The sequence below is a fragment of the Ambystoma mexicanum genome, chromosome 10 (genome assembly GCF_040938575.1).
Source record: "Ambystoma mexicanum isolate Mex_15411 chromosome 10, UKY_AmexF1_1, whole genome shotgun sequence".
Taxonomy (NCBI): Eukaryota; Metazoa; Chordata; class Amphibia; order Caudata; family Ambystomatidae; genus Ambystoma; species Ambystoma mexicanum.
The window spans coordinates 1,072,558,633-1,072,577,607 of NC_090932.1; the positions used below are offsets into that span (position 1 = coordinate 1,072,558,633).

Below are 18,975 nucleotides of genomic sequence, written 5' to 3' on the forward strand. Positions count from 1 at the left end.
GAATTGTTCAAATTTTCCCAAAAATTACCAAGCATGCCCCCCACACTAGAATATGTAATCCAAATGGTTCCAACTTTATTAAGCATAGAGTAAAAAGCTAGTTTTGGAATCCACCCATTCATGTTCCCATAGAGAAAAAGAGGCCTCCTTTGAACAAACACAAAGCAAAAACTGTTGGAAGGATTTGCACCAAATTTACAAATTGGGCAGAAAGCAGTCAAGATATTCCTGTTTGTTGTTTGGTGTAAATCTAGCCAGTTGCTGCTAAAAAATGGACAAATAGGGGTGTGTCACCTGGTCTAATAAACATTGGTATCTCTCTCCATGCTGCACTGCAATTCTCACGGTGATCCAGTGGAAAAACAAAAAACAAAAGTGCTCAAAACTATATTTGGTGGTAGGAAAGGGGAGATTACAAATCAGGGTAGGGCTGAGGAGGGGAAATACGACCAAATGGAGATTGTGACACTATGGGGAAAACTTGAGAGTCTTATTTTCAGTCAGATTGTTTTTGTGTTACTGCAGGAATCTTGCTCGATTGCCACGGTATAGAGCGAGATTAGGTAATGCATATGCAAGGGTGCATATGACATACATTACTTACTGTAATCTTATTTCTAATGCTTGTGTCTGCTTAGATTCACATGCTGTGCATAGGCAGACATCAAGTGGTAGGTGCGTAGTATTGCATTATGTTTTCGAACTTCGAAAAGGGACATCGACTGGGCCTGTTTGTAACACTATCACTGAAACGTCAAGGTCCCTCCGATTGTTTTGTTTCGGACAAGAGGGAGCATGTAGTGAATGCCTGAGCACAGAAAGTAAAGGAAAAGGTTAAGGCGTCTATGTATGTAAGGGTGCATAAGTACGAGTCTGAAAGAGAGGTGGCAGATTTGTTGGCAAAGACTTTTAATAAAAGTAAAGAAAGGGAAAGCCTATCTGCTCCTATTTCTAAGAGGGATTTTGCCTACCTCAACAAAAAGATTAAGGGCTCTCTGTCAGGATGTCCAAAAACTTAAAATGTCCACCGTCCTGTGTCTAAACCTATTTCCGTTTCTTATACAGTAAATGAACTAAGGAACATTGGGGTCTTCTTGATCCAGAAGGAGGTATCTCTCGTTCTGGGCTCCAACTCAAAATTGACAATTCTTGGCGAAAAAAACAAAGTTCCCAAGTATCAGGGGGAAGCCCCCCCCCAACCCCTTCCTTCACTTCACAAATGTCTTACCAAGTCTGGTTCACTATCCTGCTAGACTTGGCCGTGGTTCTTCTTTTCACCTGTAGTTGTGTTTCACAAAAAAAAAAGCAAAATTCACAAGTGTAGCATCAAGTCTGGATTACTATCCTGCCAGACTTGACTGTAGCTTGTGTTGTTCCAGAAAGTAGATTTTCTTTTAGCAATGGGTTCACGACCCTTTATCTTTACTTCTTTTTTTTTTCTTTTGGGTGGTTATCAGACTCGGGGATGCCTTGCAATATGCCTGATTGGCTCCATATCTTCTCTCTTTTTCTTGTGGGTTCCAGACACCTTTATGCTGTCTGTTGGCTTTCCTGACTTGCAGTGGGCTTCAGCCCCTTGTTTGCGTGTTTCTTTAAACTGCTTTGGGACCTTGACCCTTCTGTACTTTTCTTGAGGGGCTTCCCCAGTTTCATATGGGTCGCAAACCCCTCTCTTATGTCTATTGCGTGTCCTGCTCAGGCCTCGTTGACTAACCTGTGTGAAGGCATCATGATGCAACAGACAACAGATTCAAAGTTAAAATACAAATGGTTTATTAACTTAAATGTCAAGATGGTTGAAGGCCTAACTTTCCCCATGCAAAGATGGGATTTCCCTGCCTAAAGAAACTAAGGACAGTCAGAAAGTTCAACTTGAAAGTACAGTACCCCTTCTCCAAGTTCAAGGCAGGTTCACAAAGTCTCAAAAGGAATCTCAGGGTTCCCTTCCCCAAGAAGGCAACAGTTCCAAAACAAGATCTTAGTATTCCTTTCCCTAAGAAAGCACCACAGTTCAAAATTAGTCTTAGGATTCGCATTCCCCAAGACACCAGCTTGCCAACTTTTACTTAAAGTCAGTCTCTCAATATTCAAAATCAATTCCAGGTCAACCTTATACTCCTAGTTATTTCAAGTTCATACAGACTGGTTTCTTCTGCTTCACTTCAGCAATCTCTTTAAGGCACTTGTAATGATTTTCTGAATAATTCCTTGGCTTTCACAGATATGGTATACCTGGTCTAGGCGCAGTTGTCGGACCACACGGTCCAACCATTCTGGGCACGCAACCAGTCACTTTAGGCTTGCTTGCCCACGCAGGATCTTCAGTAGCTCCCCCTGTGTTATGGTTCACTCTCACTTGGCTCTCTCTTTGCCAGCCTTCTGGCTTTGCCACAACGTGTTTCACTCTTTACCAGTGTCTGGGCTTTACCACCATGAGCTCCTCTCACACTCTTTAGCAATGTTCCATTCTTGCTTTATATTGCTTTTCATCAGATTGACTATTAACTTGCAAAATACAGTATTCGCATTTCAAACAAACTTGTTTGTACATTGGTTTATTAAAATCAAATCCTGGTGTGTATTTAACAAACCTACATCCTCATTCTTGGTACACAAGTATTTCTACTGCATCTGTTTTTCGATTTTGACTACTAGGCCGCCTGGTAAGCTCCTCTGTGCTGTGCAGCCCTTCTAGCTTCTATCCTAATCTCTCTGCCTGCACTCACCATCTCCCCCATCTATTCCAACTGCTATATTATCACCTATCCTCCCCTCTTTCATGAAGTCGGGAAGAAAAAAGTTAAAAAAAGACATCTTGACCACCAACCCTGGTTTACCCATTGCAGACACCCAGCGCAACTTCCAGACAGATCGTCACTAATATCCTCTTTTCTGTCCCCTCTCCAGATCTTTGCCTTCCTCATCTTATCTCTGCTATCTACCCTCACTCAATTTTACCCATTAATGGTGGCACTAGATCAGAAGTACTCTTGGCAGGCTTCTCATCATCCAGGTGTATCATTAATGTCTATTGAAATGGCACTATCAAAGCTCAGGGTACTCAACCCAACCTCCTCCTCCTCCTCCTCCTCCTCCTCCTCCTCCTCTACGACCGGTGCTTGCCGTCCCTCATTGTTAGGGAGAATTCTCTCTTTAGGCTGAATTTCCTAACCTAGTGAGTCCCCCAGCAGCTTTGCTGGATTTCTGGAGTTTGTTTTTTGTTTCTCCTGCCAAGAGTGAGACTCTTTTTCTCCCACTCTTGGACATGATTTATGGTGTTCCTTTGACTGGTAATGTGTTTTATGGGCTGTGGGGTCCTTTACTCCATAGGGTCTCATGTGTTTTTACTATGTGTGTTACACAGCACCCTCCGTGCAGTAACACAGGGGTGTTATAGTGACACCCCACCATAGACTCCATACCCTGGGACTGACTACTGTCTCCCAGGGCATGTAAAGTCACTATTGGCTTTACTAGTCCCACATTATTAACAGAAACCAGTACAAACCATCATATTGTGGACGTACTGGTTGGGGCAATTCGATTGCCCCGGAGTCTGTTAGTCGAGGGGGCACGTCTCCGTCCCCCCTGATCGAGTTTTGGCTGGTGGCAGTGGAAACTACTTGTTATATTCGACCGTGAGTCGAGCCCTTTGTTCCACTTTTTGGCGGGCTTCTCCACAGAAGCCTCCAAAAGTGGTGCCACTCTGTCTGGGTACCACAGGGGGTGTGGGAGTGGGTTTAGGCGCTTAACTCAAGTCGCACTCTTGTGTGATTGTCCCAAGTGGTGAGCCGGCTCACCACTTAGCATGTTTGATTGACAGCTAGGCTGAGTGAATGGGGGTATGCTGCATAAAAGCAGGGCTTTGGGGACTGGAACTTCAGAAGTCGCCACAGGACCTGAGAATCCGACGAGGGAGAAGCTGAGCCGACCTACCACGACGACACCACCGGTGGAGCCCTGCGGAACCGACTCACCACTTCCCGACGACAGAGAAGATCTCCCGGCTGGAGAGGCTTCTTCCCCTGACTGGTGGGCACAACCAGTTTTACCTTCCTTCTTCGCACCCCAGACCGGTTTGTGGTCGAACTGCCCGTGCCTAGCACCCCGACGGCCGGATAGCCACTCACCACTGAACCGCGAATCAACGGACCGCTCCTTGTACCTGAGAAACTATGCGGCTGGTTTCTTCACTGGCAGTGCAACAGACTCCTATCTTCCTCCACGACAAGATCCTCTCTTCCCCCGGACGAAGCACCGACTTGCATCCGCTGCCAGGAACAACTGCCCCGCTGGAGTGTTCTCACCACTTTAAGGTACCGTGTCCGCCAGGCCTCTCTTTCTAAAGATTGCTACAAGGTAATAATAAACCCTTAAGCTTCTGGACTGGGCTGTCCGCCTTGACCCTCTAACTGGTCCCTTTCTTTGGTCCAACTCCTTTTTGAACCATTACAAGACTTTTGTGCACTGCAACCGTGTGACCTTGGACACATTTCGTTTCGATCCTCTTAAAGCGGATCCGGCCTACTGACTCTGAATTCACGGTTTTACTTTGCCTTCCTCTCTTGTTATGTTCTTGTAAAAGTGTTGGGATCTGTTTCAATTTGTTCTCCGCTTTTCTCTCCCTTTTTAAAACAAACTATTAGAGTGCCATCTACGTTAAGCGCTCACCACTGTCTGAAAATAAGTGGGGCTTTATTTAAGACTTGTCTAATATTCTTTTAAGGGAGTGTATATCTTTTAGTGATCGTGTTTTTGAATTGCTTACTATTAGTGCCTGTGTGTTTTTCTAGATGTGGTTTTAAATAAATAATTATATCTCTTTTATACCAAGCCCTGGCCAGTGTTTACTTGTTCTATTGTGTTCTCTTGACCTATTGCGAATACTCTGTATACTGCCCAACTCTTCTTGAGGGAAGTCTGACTGCTCAGCCACAGCTACCAAGTCAATCTGTGTGGTACAGACTGCTACCAAGTGGGTTTACTGCCAAACACCTGTAGTCTTAAATCTTTTGCAGTGGTCCCAGAGGGAACTGCACAGGTTTCTGCCTAACAATCATCAACTTCATTTCTACACCTGCTGCTACTCCTCCCTCGCTCTCTGCTCCCCCCTCCTCCGACTGGTGTACCACGCTCCATTACCCCTCATCGGAAATCCTTCAAAGGCAGTGACCTGCTGCATCTAGCCATGCTTAATGCTCGTTCTGCTATCAAACACTCTGCCGAAATCTGTCGCCTCCTTGACGACCTTGACCTCGATATCCTTACTCTCACCGAGAGGTGGTTCAAGGAGAGCTCAGTCACTGCTTTTGACTCCCTTCGCCCTGATGGCTACAAGATCTCCAAACCCTGCTCTAACCATGCTGGCGGTGGGGTTGCCTTTATCTTCCCAAAGTGGGTTCCTTCTTCTCTCATACCCACCCAGCCATACACCACCTTCCACAGTCTGGCCTGCAAGCTGGTCATCTCTCCCACTTCCTCCCTGACCATTGGCACCATCCACAGGTCACCTGACCCCATCACCCTGTTCCTCTCTGAATGGGCTGATTTATCTGCCTCTCTCCTCACATCCATCTCTAAACTCCTTCTTATGGGTGACTTCGACATCCATCTTGACTTCTCATTCACATCATACACTCTCTTCAGCGACCTCTGCACCTCCCTCTCCCTCTCCATTCTCCCCTCTGACAATCCCCACTCGGCTGGACACAACCTCGATGCCTTGATCCACTCTGAACTTTTGCTCACCCCCTCACTCACCACCCTCTCTCTTGGTCAGACCACTCCCTCCTCTCCTCTCAGCTGGGCCCTCGCTGCAACCCAACTGCAGCTCCCCCAGCTCTGCCAACCATGTTCACGGACACCCCCCCAATGAAACGAGCGTCAGCTGCTGCCTTCGTATCCACGTTCATCCTCCCCTCTACCCCCACCGCAGACACTACCTCTGACTCAACTCTAAGCAACCTTCATCATGTCATCACTAACAGCATCGACAGTCTTGCACCAGTCATGAGGAGCCGCCGGAAACCTGTCACCAAGCGTAACACCTGGTACTACTCTGAATTTTCATCCCTGAAACTCAAGTGCAGTGCTGCAAACTGAAGTGGCAGACCTCAGGCTCACCTTCTGACAAACTGGCCTGTCGCCTACTCCAAAGACAATACTGATGTTCAATCCGTTCCAAGAAAAGAGCCCACATTCAGGCGCGCATCTCTGGTGCTTGCAACAACATGGCGGAATTCTTTAAAACCTGCAAAGAACTAGCAAACCCTTCAGCAGTCTCCACCTCGCCTCTCCCCTCTAAGACGCTCTGCAATGCATTGGCCACTCACTTCACTGCAAAACTTCAGGACATCCTGAGCACTCTCTTCCTTCTCTCCCTCCTCTCCTCCCATCCCCTTGCCACTTATGGCCTCCCATCCTCCCTCTGCCTTTCTCTCCTCCTTCGCTCCTATCAAATCCGATGAGGTCACTAGAGTTGTCTGCTCTATAAAGGTCTTCTTCTGTTCCTCGAATTAAGGACAATATTGGCTCCCTTGCCCCTGCACTTGCTAATTTCTGCAATCACTCTTTTGCTACTGGGTCCTTCCCCTCTTCCCTCAAATACTCTCTTATGCACCTCCTCCTGAAAAAACCTTCTGCTGACCCATTTTGTGCGAATAACTACCACCCCATCGCCATCACCCGCTTGTTTGGGAAACATTTGGAGAACTGGTCTACCCCCCCAACTGGCCCAGCATACTGAGCTTGTCGGTTGCCTACAGAACCATAAATCTGGATTCTCAGCAACCAGAGGCAAGGCAAATGCTCTTCTGAGCACCCGTGAAGAAATGTTTGCATCTCTTGATTCTAACTCTCGAGCTGTTCCCATTCTACTTGATCTCTCCTCTGCATTTGATATGGTCCACCACTCCATCCTAATAAAAAGGCTCCACAATACCCTAGGTATCTCGGAGCGTTCACTGCTGAACTGATCATACCCCACCCCCCCCAGGTTATCCTTGGCCTCTTCAACTCTCCCACAGCTTTCACCACCTGTGGGGTCCGCCAGGTCTCAACCTCTCTCCTAACATCCATCTTGCTCGGCTTGCACACCTAATTTCCAATTTCTCCTCTTACTTCCAGTGTTATGCAGACGACACACAACTCTTCTTCAAACTTCCCTCTGATCCTCTCCTTACTTCCTCCATCATTCCCAACTGCCTTTCTGCCATCTAGTCCTGGTGGGCCTCCAATGATCTCTGCCTCAAAGCCAACAAGACTGAGATCCTTCCCATTGGTACTCCTGTCCCCTCTTTCTTCCATTCACTCTGGCCTCCCTCTATGGGCTCTCCCCCTTCTCCTTCATCCAAAGCCAGAAACCTTGGAATCATCTTCGATTCCTTGCTTTCCTTCCTCCCTCACATACAGGACCTTGCCAAGAATGCCCACTTTCAACTCAACCTCCTCAAAGGAATCCTTCCTTTCCTCACTTTGCCCAAGAAGCGCAATGTCTCTAGAGCTCTGGTACTCTCTAGGCTGGACTACTGTAACAGCCTCTTCACTAACCTCCCATCTTCCTCTCTACGTTCCCTCCAGCTTATCCAGAAGAACAGAAAAGCTGAAAGATTTATCCTTGGCCTCAAGCCCAGGAACTATCTCTCAAGCCCTAAAATCAAGGATCAAATTCAAATCCCTCTGCATCATCCACTAGGCTGTCTGGGGCCGGGTGGGTGGGAGGGATGGGGTTCGCTCAAGGGGTGCGGGGTAGGGGGTCACACGCAATCTACAAATGGCTCTCAAATACTCGCCCTCCAGACCTTTACACTCCTCTGGCGCCAACTCCCTGTGTGTCGAACGCTTCCCAAAACAGCGAGCTGGTGGCCAATCTCCTTCCTCAGCTGGCTCCCTCATGTGGAACAGCCCTCCCCTTCCTCTGTCTGGTGCCGGATTTCCTCAAATTCCAGAAGCTCGTCAAGAATCTCCTTTTCACCTCCTCTTTCCCCCTCTGCCTCCCTTGCTAAACACCACAGTCATTGGGATTGGTGCCAGGGGCCTCATGTATCTTTCAGGGTCCTGGCCTCCCCCTCACCCAATCGCCTGCAGCCTCCGACCCCTCCCAGCACTTGCCTTTGTACACCCTCTGGGTTGTGCTGTCTCACAGGCCTGCACTTATTATTGGCAGTTGATCACTCTCATCAAGTGATCTCTGCCAGGCACTTAACTGCTTGCAACCTACATCCCAGCACTTCCAGGGGAACTCCTAGCACTTACCCCCTTCCCTTCTCCCTCTCCCCACTTGCATGTTCTGGATGCTCACAATGCCTAGTAGGACCACTTCTTTATCTTCATTGTTAGTATATTTGCCTGTTGTTACCATGTTCTCTCCCTGCTGCCCTGTGGGTGCTTTGAAACACAATTTACTGGTTGTATAAGCGCCTTACAAATGCACAATAAATAAATAATTATGCTCACCGAAAGATCTCATTCAGTTTCCGTATTCAATACGTTCTAGTTCTTGTTTGCTCACACTTTGCAGTAATCATCAAAAACATTTACCTTGTTTCACCCTGTCTAGCACTTTAATTCTCGTTCATTCAGTATTCCCTTTAGTGCCCCGGTTCGAATGATCCCTTTTTCTCACTCACCGGTCTCCAGCGTCTCCTCTGGGCAGCTGCCACCTCCTACTTTGCTCCGCACACATTTTCTCTGTGGATTGCGAGGCCCGCTCGCAGTGCTTCTCTCTCTCTCTCTCTCTGTGGGTCGTCAGCAGATCTGCTTGCATCCCGCAGACGCTGCCAGTGACTTACAATAATTGTGTTTCTTCTCCGGCCCGCAGCTCCTGATGCAGGCACCGACCAGTGAAGCTCCCAATGCTGTGGGCCTTGCACAGCCCTTCCTGGCTCGGTGCCACAGTTTCCTTCAGTTTTCATCAGCGTCCTGGTTTCCCCAACAGGACCACCCTTGGGTGCCTCGTATTTCGCAGGATTTCTCCTTCTGCTGGTCTCCCTCTGTTCTCTCAGACTCCACCTTTTGTGAATCTTCAGGCTCAATTGCCCAACCACAATTAGTGAAATATTTTGTCTGACCCTTGTAATAGTCTGTAGACATCCTCCTCATCTCATTACTAGAATGGTCGAAGGATCTGTTTGTGTGTATTACTCCTAGTTACCTCTTCCTCATCCCAGTACTATAGGGAAATTAATGAGAGGAACTGAGGGGAGAGGGTTTACAACAGCTTATCAAGGCAGGAGGAGGGGGTTGTTGGTTCTCATTTGGAAAAGGGGGATACAGTGTTTCGCCTGTGGATATCTACCCCCAATCTCCAAGGACCCTCCACCCAGGTGATCTTCCCTCGCATCTCCACCCCCAGGGTCAGAAACCAAGTGCGATGGCCTTTCCATAGCCACCTGAGAGGAGGATCCAGGGGGAGAAGAAGTGAGGACGCCCTCAGGTTCCTCAAACATGCCATGCACTGTTTCTCATTTGTACTTTTTGTATATTTCCCCAACTACTGGAATCAGGAAGATGGGGTTCTTCGACTTTACCCAACTGCCTTCTTCATTCTCTGTAATCACAACCACCTGCTACAGTAACCCAGGTACCTTTTGTGGTGTTACCAGCTTCCTTGGGTGGGTTAAGGGAACTGCCTTTTCTAGCTTTGGGCTTCTGTGCACCTTCCTGCTGTCCCTGTGTCTCCTTGCCATGTTTCCAAGTCTAGACCGCAGGGTCTGGCTCCCGGTTGCTCCAGGAACTCAAATTCTCCAGTTCTGACAACTGACACAGCATTTGTTCAGCGAGGCTCAGTCAGCATCTCCTGTTCTCCGTGGTGAGCCTCACGCAAGCTCTCTGTTTCCCCAGGGAGGATCTGCCTCAGTCCTTCATCCGTTTTAATGTTTTGCCTTGACTCTGACTCACTGTACTGCGTATGTTTTTTCTGCAGTGGGCTTTTTCCTCCTTGCCCAATCTTCTTTGTGTCAGTTGTAAAAAGTACTTAATTTGCGTTGTTCTTGCTCTTCTTCGTCCCAGTGTGGTCTGAGTAGATGGGATCTCCTTCCCTACAAAAATATATAGACTTGTGAGGAACTATAGATAGTGGAGTGGGGTGAAAGGAGTGAGTGGACGGAGATGGAGGGGGTTGCATACCATGTTATCCAGGAAAGTCGTCACTGGTCCCATGGATGGTTTCACTACCTATGAGATCCACCCACTAAGTACCAGCCCCAGGGGGACAATCTGGTAGCGGCCTTACCTCACCTCTGTGGCGTCATGGGAAGGGGCTCCCCCCCATCGGAGCAGTCACAATACCCTGGGATTCATCACATACCCTTCCCCTCATGCAGCGCCCTTCCCCCTCATACAGCAGGCTTCTCCACCTACATTCTTATGGAGGGGTTTTGGATTGGTACCCAATTCAAGATAGGCTTGGTAGGTGAAAACTCTTCCCTCCTCCGATGGCTCCAGAGGAGAATATACTTTTACTGGTTTACTGATCTCCATGATCTCTACAAACCGTGGGAAGTCTGTTCCAATAATAGTTTCTTCTGGCAGTCCTGGTATGACTGCAGTATTTATTAAAGTTTCCTGACCCCTGATCTTAATAACGGTGGGCGTTCTATGATATACTTCCTGGTCCCCATGTACACATGTGATCTTAATTGGTTTGCTACTACTTAATTTGCTTATGCAGACTAGATCAGCTCTTACGGCCGTCTGCTTACTCCCTGAATCTACCAAACCTGATACCTGGACTCTGTTAACATTGATGGGTTTGTGGGTTTTAAAAAGGGTAGATTGACAATAATAATTACTTGCAGTCTCAATGTAGGCGCCGATCTGATACTCTACCTCAACCCATTCTTCTCCTATCATGCATTTCCATAGGTTCCTCTTTCCTATCGGAGGGACATTTGGCCTCATTTGGAGTGTTGCGGTAAGGCAACAACGGCGCCAGTAGTGCTACAGGCGCCGTTGTTACCTTGCCGCAACATTCTGAGTATGCTCGCGGGTGCCACTCTGGAACGCGTGGTCAGACCAGGCGTGCAGAGCGGCACCCGCGAGCAGTACCGAATGGCAGCAACGGCCCCGTTATCAACGGGGCCGTTGTTACCATCCTCCCCATTCCCATTGAGCCCTATGGGGGCTCAAATGGGAATGGGGACGTACCGGGTCTGGGTCCCGCGAAAGGGATTTACCGGGCCTTCCAAGGTCGGAATGGCCCAGTAAGTCACCTTTTGTGGGACCTGGAGCCGGACACGGGTTTGGGGGTAGCCATGCCCTTGTTAAGAGCATGGCTACCTCCAAACTCGTAATGAGGCCTTTGTCTAGCTAAATGTGCTTTTTCTCTGCAAGAGAAGCAGGTGACTAGGGGAGTTCTAGGGACTCGGGTCTCTTTGGGTTTGAAGGTTCCTCTTCTTTCGCCAATGGTGGTCTTTTATCCTCCCTCTCATATTCCGGGTTCCTAGTTTGTTGATTTTCGGTAGCCCCTCATTAATCCTCTCTCTAATTTGGGTCTTCAATTCGGAATGAAAAAAATAATTTTGGGGCCTACTTATGTCTTCTCTCCCATCATCTGCGGTATGTAAAATCCAAAAGGTGTTTATTAGCCTACATGATTATTAGCAGTTCCTATTGCAACAACCAGCGTGGGCTTGCTCATTTGCAGAATGGGTCTCTGGAGAGATGGAGTTGGGCGATTTTTAAGCTGTTCCAGGGCTAGGGCTTCTAACACCTCAGAAGGTTCCCCCCCCCCCCCCCAACCATAGCAATAAGGTGCTGTGAGGAGTCAGGAATGAAACCGACACAATTTAGCCATGTTTTTGGTCAAATACTTTTATTGAAAATAAAAGGGTTGCGAAAAGGCCTCTCTGACCTTACTCCAAGAGGGATTTCCCTACCTAAACCAAAACTACAAAACTAAGGATCTGTCTGTGTTAGGATGTCAAAACAAATACTGTCCTGTGTCCAAAGTTCTATTCTGATCCTCACACTAAAATGAAACTCAAAAGGTGAAATGGGAAATGTCTTTCACCTTGAGAGGTTTAGACTAGTGTTCACAAAAGAATAAATGGCTCCAACACAAATTTTCTTCCAGAATAGAGGTCCTTGTTCCAGAGGGTGGTTCGCTTCCAATGGATTCCTCATTGCTCTCCGAAGCTTCACCTACAATAATTATTTGTGCCTTCAACAATTGACATACAAACTTAATTTGCCCTTTGTGAGATACCCAATTGTGTTCTCCCGGTTACTCCCCCTTCATCCCAATCACGGTACCCAGTTCTTCCTCTCCCAGTAACAAAGGAGTGTACAAACTCCCAGAGAACTACCTGTCCCACAATACCTCAGATACTGATAGAGAGAAGGGAATGCAGGGAAATACCCAAGCTAAAGAAGATTTCCCCCTTTCTCCTATTCAAGCCAGAACTCTCTCCTCTTTAGTTAGGGGTCACTTGCCTTCATACCCCAAGAAGAGTAAGCAAAGATGAAGGAAGATTTCCCATAGGGATCAACAGGGAACAGCTTCATATGGTGAACAGCCATGTTGTTACCTTAATAAAGTCAGGCAATTCTTTTTAATTATCCACACCCGACTTCACTTGACCAATATGCAGAGTATGAAAGGTGTGTTTCCAAACAACATAGAGAGTGAGCTGGTACTGCAGACAGGCCCTGGAGAGCCCCTAAGCAGGAGGGAGTAGAAGAAGCTGTGGCGAGAGTCGGAAGAAGAACCTCACTAGTGCCTGTGAGGGGCTGCAGCGCAGCTGAGGAGCTGTGTCTCTCAAGGGCCAGAGAAGGCAGACTGCTGGCTCTGTCCACTGCAATGCTCGTTTCCCCAGGACATGTGAAAGGAAGCCCCGGTGTGTGAGGGGCAGGTAGAGAGACCCTGGCCTCGACCCAAATTCCTAAAGAACTGCCCACCAACTCCGTGTTAACCGGGTGAGTCTTGTGACGAGACATAGAGGAACGTACGTGTGTGTGTGTGTGTGTGTGTGTGTGTGTGTGTGTGTGTGTGTGTGTGTGTGTGTGTGTGTGTGTGTGTGTGTGTGTGTGTGTGTGTGTGAGAGAGAGAGAGAGAGAGAGAGAGAGAGAGAGAGAGAGAGAGAGAGAGAGAGAGAGAGAGAGAGAGAGAGAGAGAGAGAGAGAGAGAGAGAGAGAGAGAGAGAGAGAGACTGGAACGGCAGAAAGAAACATAACCGTTAATGAAGGTGAAAGGCATTCTTGCACTTGCAGTTTGGGGAACACAGAAGCAGTGCATGCTGGAACTGTAAGTTTAAAGTGTGAATATAAAGAAAACAAAGAGAAAGAACGTGTAAGTGAGAGTGTAAAGAGAACGAGGCAAGAATAAAGCCTTATGGGACTTGTGGTCCAAAAGTAAAAAGTGAAACTAAAAGTACCAGAGACACAAGCCACAGCCAGGATATCAGGGGGGTTGGGATGGGGCACGGGGTTGGGTAAAATATACAGTGCGTTTTCAAAAGGCCCCGATATTAGGAAGTACGAATAACTATTGAAAGGAAGCGTAACGGCAGGGTTACGCCCGACTAAGGAAAGCCAGCGGGAAGCATTGAGTTGACGATTGAAGGTGGACGTTGAACTTCGATGCTTAAGACAAAGAACTAACCAGACCAAGAAAGCACTGGGGCAAACAATACAAGAGTGTTGAACTGTTACGTCGAAGTGGTCCTGCGGAGGTGTGAAGAAAAAAACATGCACATTCGAAAGTCGACATCAGGAAACGGTCCGAGTCCGACAGAGGGAGACCGAAGGTGTAATAGGTTAGGGGAAGGGAACCCCTAAAGAAGGTGAATGAAGCTTGAGCAAGGGAACCCCTGCAAGTCTTTTGTTTTGCTTTAAGAGGTCTGAGCCCGACAGAGGGGGACCGACGTGAACTGTTTGGCGAACTGTGTTTGAAAATTGGAAAGGAAGACTTTAACATGGAAGGCCATGCAGGCATCGATCCACATAATGAACTACCTATGCCAGAGTGTCTCATCTTGCTTATAGGGACTGCCTTACTTCGTGCTGTCCAACGTGGGGAGGAGAGCTGACTCACCCACATTTATTCTTTATATTTGAACAGTGACTTTCCTTTACATACATATTCTACTTTTGACATTATTGTACAAGGTATAGGGCAGGCATTACGTTTTTGTTACTATAGGCCATTTTGATTTGACAGACACAACTAGGACTGTTTAATTTATTGCTTGATGGTTGAGAATACTCCCATCTTAGCTATAGGGCAAAGTAGGAGTTTCTCCAACCCCATTGAAACTTCAATCAAGGTTTTACAAATTGGACCTTTTGTGTCAGTGTCATACTTGTGATACCATGCCTCCCTTGCACCTTGCAATTGTATTTTCATAACACCTGGTATGTTTTTCTGCCAGGTTTTCATTTCTCTTCTCCTGGTTTAAATATCTCTTTTCTAGTCTGGACACATACGATTGCCTGGTATACTCTCCTGTTGTTCATGTACTTGTAATTGCCCGATATACGCTCCTGTTATGACTTTTTGTATTCACACGGGGTGTGTACCCTTCCCTGTGGTTGCTGTGAGGGATAGAAATGAGGGACAGACACAAAGTTGTAATAATTTCAACATTAGACATTTTATTAACTGAAAAGGGTTGGATAAAGGCCTTTCTGTCCCTATACTAAAGAGAGGTTCCCTACCTAGGAAACTAAAGCTAAAGATCAGTCTGTGTCAAGTCCTCTAAATTATGTAAACAGTCCTTGTGTCAACTATATCTGACCCTCTGCACTTAAACAATCAAAGGTGCAAGGTAAATGTTCTGAATTTTCCTTAATAAAATATGTATCGAAAAGAATATGAAAATTCAACAAATCATCCTTAATTCCAGGAGGGGTTCCCTTCCTGTGGATTATTTCAGGTAGGATAACCACAGTGTCCTTCTTAAATTGTGAGTTTTTAAGAGAAGCTGAAATGTCTCTTTCATAAAGCACTTTAAGGATGGCAAAAAGAGTTTTTTCCCAAACAGTGATTCATCAGAAAACAGTAGAAATGTCTTTTCCCACAACACTGTTTGTAAGAAAGCAAAAGACTTCTCTTCATCTTTACAGGATGGAAACATTTCTATTTTTCACAGCTGCTTCACAAATGACACAATGGCAAAAATGTCTCTTTCACACTACTGTTCTAAGAATGGCTTCCTGGTATACTCCTTTGACAGGAATTCTTCAAATATCTCTTTATATCTCCTGGTTTACTCTCCTGTCAGGTATCTTTCACAGTGTCTCTTTCCGTCATAGACTTTATGGGTTACCTGGTATACTCCCCTGCCAGGAATCTCCCCCCCCCCCTTTCTGGATCTAGCAGATGCCCAGATGTTCTCTCCTGCTAGGTAGCCTTCTCCAAAAAAGTTTCACTGCCTGATGGTTTTTGTTCACCAGGTCTTTCTCCAATGTTCACTTTCTTTCTAAGTATAACACAGTTGCACTCCTTCCCTGTGTATACCTTTTGAGTTCAAGTACTACTTGTTCCAACTTCCCCCATATTGACATCTCATATATGGAGATTTGTTCAAGTTCTGTCAACCTGTTCACAAGTATCTCTTGGCTTGTGACAATGCGTGTTCCAATTTATTTTCACCAAATTGACAATTCACATAAGGAAACTTGTACAATCTGCACCTTTCCAGTCTGTCTACTCGGTATTTAAAATGACTATTCAATTGTTCGTATGCTTGCTGACACATACCGAGACACCCGACTTCTCTGGGCTGACTCACTAGTGCAAAGTGTAGCAGCAACGACGTTCTGTCTCTGGAAGGCTTCCCAGGTCATGTAGACCTTCGTTCGCTTCCCCCGTTGGCTTCTCAACTCCTCACCGATGGAACCAAGGCTTTCTCACAAGACCACATCTTATACAGCCTCACAGCAGCTCTCTGCCTTCCAGCGATCCTCCCGCTTTACTTTCACCAGTCTTCCGTTTTACCGGTGAAGCAAGCATCCAAGCTGCTTCCTGCAAGTGCCTTGCTCTCTCAGCACGGTTTGTCTCTGTGTCTCTTCTGCTGTTGGTCACGCTTCCTGCTTCGTCCGCTCTGCAGCTTTCCTCTCCTCTATTGAAGATGTTCATCAGGTTTAAATGCCCCACACAGCTGATTGCTAGTATGACAACTAGTCTGCACGTTGAGTTTGAAGTTCCTTTCATTCCACACCAACTCCTCCCTCCTCTTCCTCCGCTCAGTACATGAGGCGTCATGGGAGTTGGAGTCCATAAATGTTCCAAATCTTTTAATGTCACATTGCTTTACATTCGTGTTTAAATCAGAGACAGAAGATGTTATGTTGGTGTTAGGCACATATGAAGTGTGAATGGCATTCTGTTTAGGATGTCTGACAAGGAGGGATTTCAATAATGACACCATGCCATCAGGAACTCTCGCAATAGAGGGTCTCCCTAACAGAGAAGGGGACAATATCGTGTGATCCTCCCTCATACCACCCCAGGGTCAAAATCAGGTAGCGGCTGCCTTCCCCATGCCATATGGGAGGAGATTTTAGGCTGTGGTTCAGTGATGACTTCATAGGATTCATCACATTGTATAAACACTCCATTTGTCAATCTGTCCTTTGGATATATTATCCAATCTGGGTTTCCCTTATATGTGCATAACATATATCCTTTTAATTGAAAGGGATGTGTTTGCAGCGTAACTCCCCTTCCACATCAAGTTACTTTGTTCTTTGTCTCTCAGTTGCTTGTGGCTTAATTACTTGCACTCAGCGTTGGCACCTTTTGATTCTCCCGCAGTCAACCGGAGAAGCGGTTTCCATCTGCTTCCTTCTCACAACCACTTCCTCTTGGTTCCTTCGTCTCTTGCGGCTTCCATTTGACACATCTGCTTCTTTCCGGTGTGATGAATTAGAGACCATCATCCCAGAAAACCTGGCCAGGGACCCTTCTCGTGTGGCCAAGGATAGGCAGATGCTTCCTGGTCCTGACACTGTGGACAGTGTTATGCGGGATGATCGCATATGGGTTGTGGGGGATTCAGGTCAGAGGAATAGGGAGAACCCTCTAAATAAGTTCCCTAGTGATCGCGCAGTCTTAATGGCCTATTGCAAAATTGAAACCTTTATTGACCAGTACCTGCTCCATGTACTGGGAAGAGGAGCTCAGAGGTGTAGAACCATAACGTGCAAACTAGTGGTTAAAAATGACCCCCAGCTGTGCAGGACCTTAGAATATTTAAGGCCCCTTCGGGGGCAGGCCATTAGAAACAGTATAAGGAGAAATGTACAGAAGCAGAGAAAAGATGCCGGGACTGCCACTGTGATTTCAGATGAATGTGGTGCTGAGAGTCGTAGAATCTGGGAGTTTGCCCTGCAGAGGACGCACAGCGAGAAGCTGTAAAGTTGCAGGCTATCGCATGGGAGAAAGGAGCTCCCCCTGCAAAGTGTTGTATTCTGGTGGTTGGCGTTCACTGGAGAACACAAAGAAAGTGACAAGCTCCTGTTGCAGTAAGCGCGGATTACGGGAGTATAACCGGAGCGGTCTAATACACGGACCAGACGTGAGATGAGAAAACTGAAGTGGAAGACGTGCAAAGGGAGACCAGCGAGTTGACCTTCATTAGGTAACCACGGGGTGTTCTGCACTTGACCGCTGGCTGCTAACGGTCGTTTTGACTACCAAACTAATGAATCAAAGTATTTGTGGTCTGATATACACATTGAGGGAAAGCAAGAGCAGAATAATTATAACAACTTTTGCCAAAGTAAAAAGGGGACACATTTCTAACTAAATTACAACAGCCATTGTCAAAGTAAAGAAAGGCCAATATATGATCAAGTGTGCAACCAGAATTGGCCAAGTAAATATAAGTTAATATTGGAACACAATAATAACCAGCATTGTCTAAAAAGGGCAATTATACGAAAATGGGGACCTTGGTTTCCTAATGAGGGAAATGTGAATAAGGAACATTACCAAAAAATGAACTGGTAGGGTAGTAGAAAAACCAAATGAGGCAGGAAGGAAGTCCTCCTAGGAGAAAGCCTCAAGTGGAAGAGAAGTCCAACCTGCAATGCAAGGGGCAAATATACCAGTGGAACAAACAGCATCAATGTTTATTATATCCTTATTAAAGAAGTTGTGAAAGAGGTTGTGAAATAAGTTGTGAATTTAAATGTTGGTTAAAGTCAAAGACTTAGCAGTCTGATGCAAAACCACACTGCAGAGTACTTTGTAGTAGTAATATGAGTGTTTATCCTGGCAGGAGAGTACACCAGTAAAGGGATTATAGTTGTAGTTCTGGCAGGTTAGTGGACCAAGTAGAAGACATTGAAGTACTGCATTGTGTTGGAAGGTGGTTCTGGAAGAAAGTGGAAAGTCCACTAAAGTGTTTCATGAGCTGTGGTAAAACCATCCTGATGAAAATAATGTTGTTTATAAAGAAGAAAGGTGAAGAAGTTGTATATTCCAAAGAGGAAAAGTTAAGTTGAAATACTTGCTAGAATTATGAAGACAAATACTTTTTGGTTTGTTAAACAGTAATTTTTCTGAAGAGTGATGAACCTCATCTAACAGTGGGACAAAGCAAGTGAGAAACTCATGGAGTGTAGCAACTTTGTATGGGAAGCAAAACCTGGTTATTCAGAGGAACTTTGTACTACCTGTTAAGCAGAACTGGATTCATGTCAATAACTTTATTGACTGAATCTTTAAATTGGAAATCCTGCTTTAATCCTGGGGAAGGGGGAACCAGCCCAGATTACAAGGATATATGATTCTACAGTTCATATGTGAATCCAATTATTGTTTTGTTCAGTCAGTTGGAACGGCCATTTGATGCCTACATGATTTTGTTGCATGTAGAAGTATGGGTGACAGATACCTTTTGATGTTCTAGTGTTTTCCTTTAGTCTTAGTTTCACAGGCAGGGAAATCCTCGTTAGGTTAGGAAAATCAAGGCTATCATGGCTACTCGTGAAAAACCTTTACCAACTTGTCCGTCTTGCATTTCTAAC

General features: G+C 46.2%; 1 protein-coding gene across 1 annotated transcript in view; it reads right to left on the reverse strand.

Annotated features, from left to right (window-relative positions):
• Positions 1-18,975, reverse strand: part of SLC23A2 (solute carrier family 23 member 2) — a 1,453,080-nt gene that overhangs the window by 789,518 nt on the left and 644,587 nt on the right. The gene's annotated exons all lie outside the window — the stretch shown is intronic.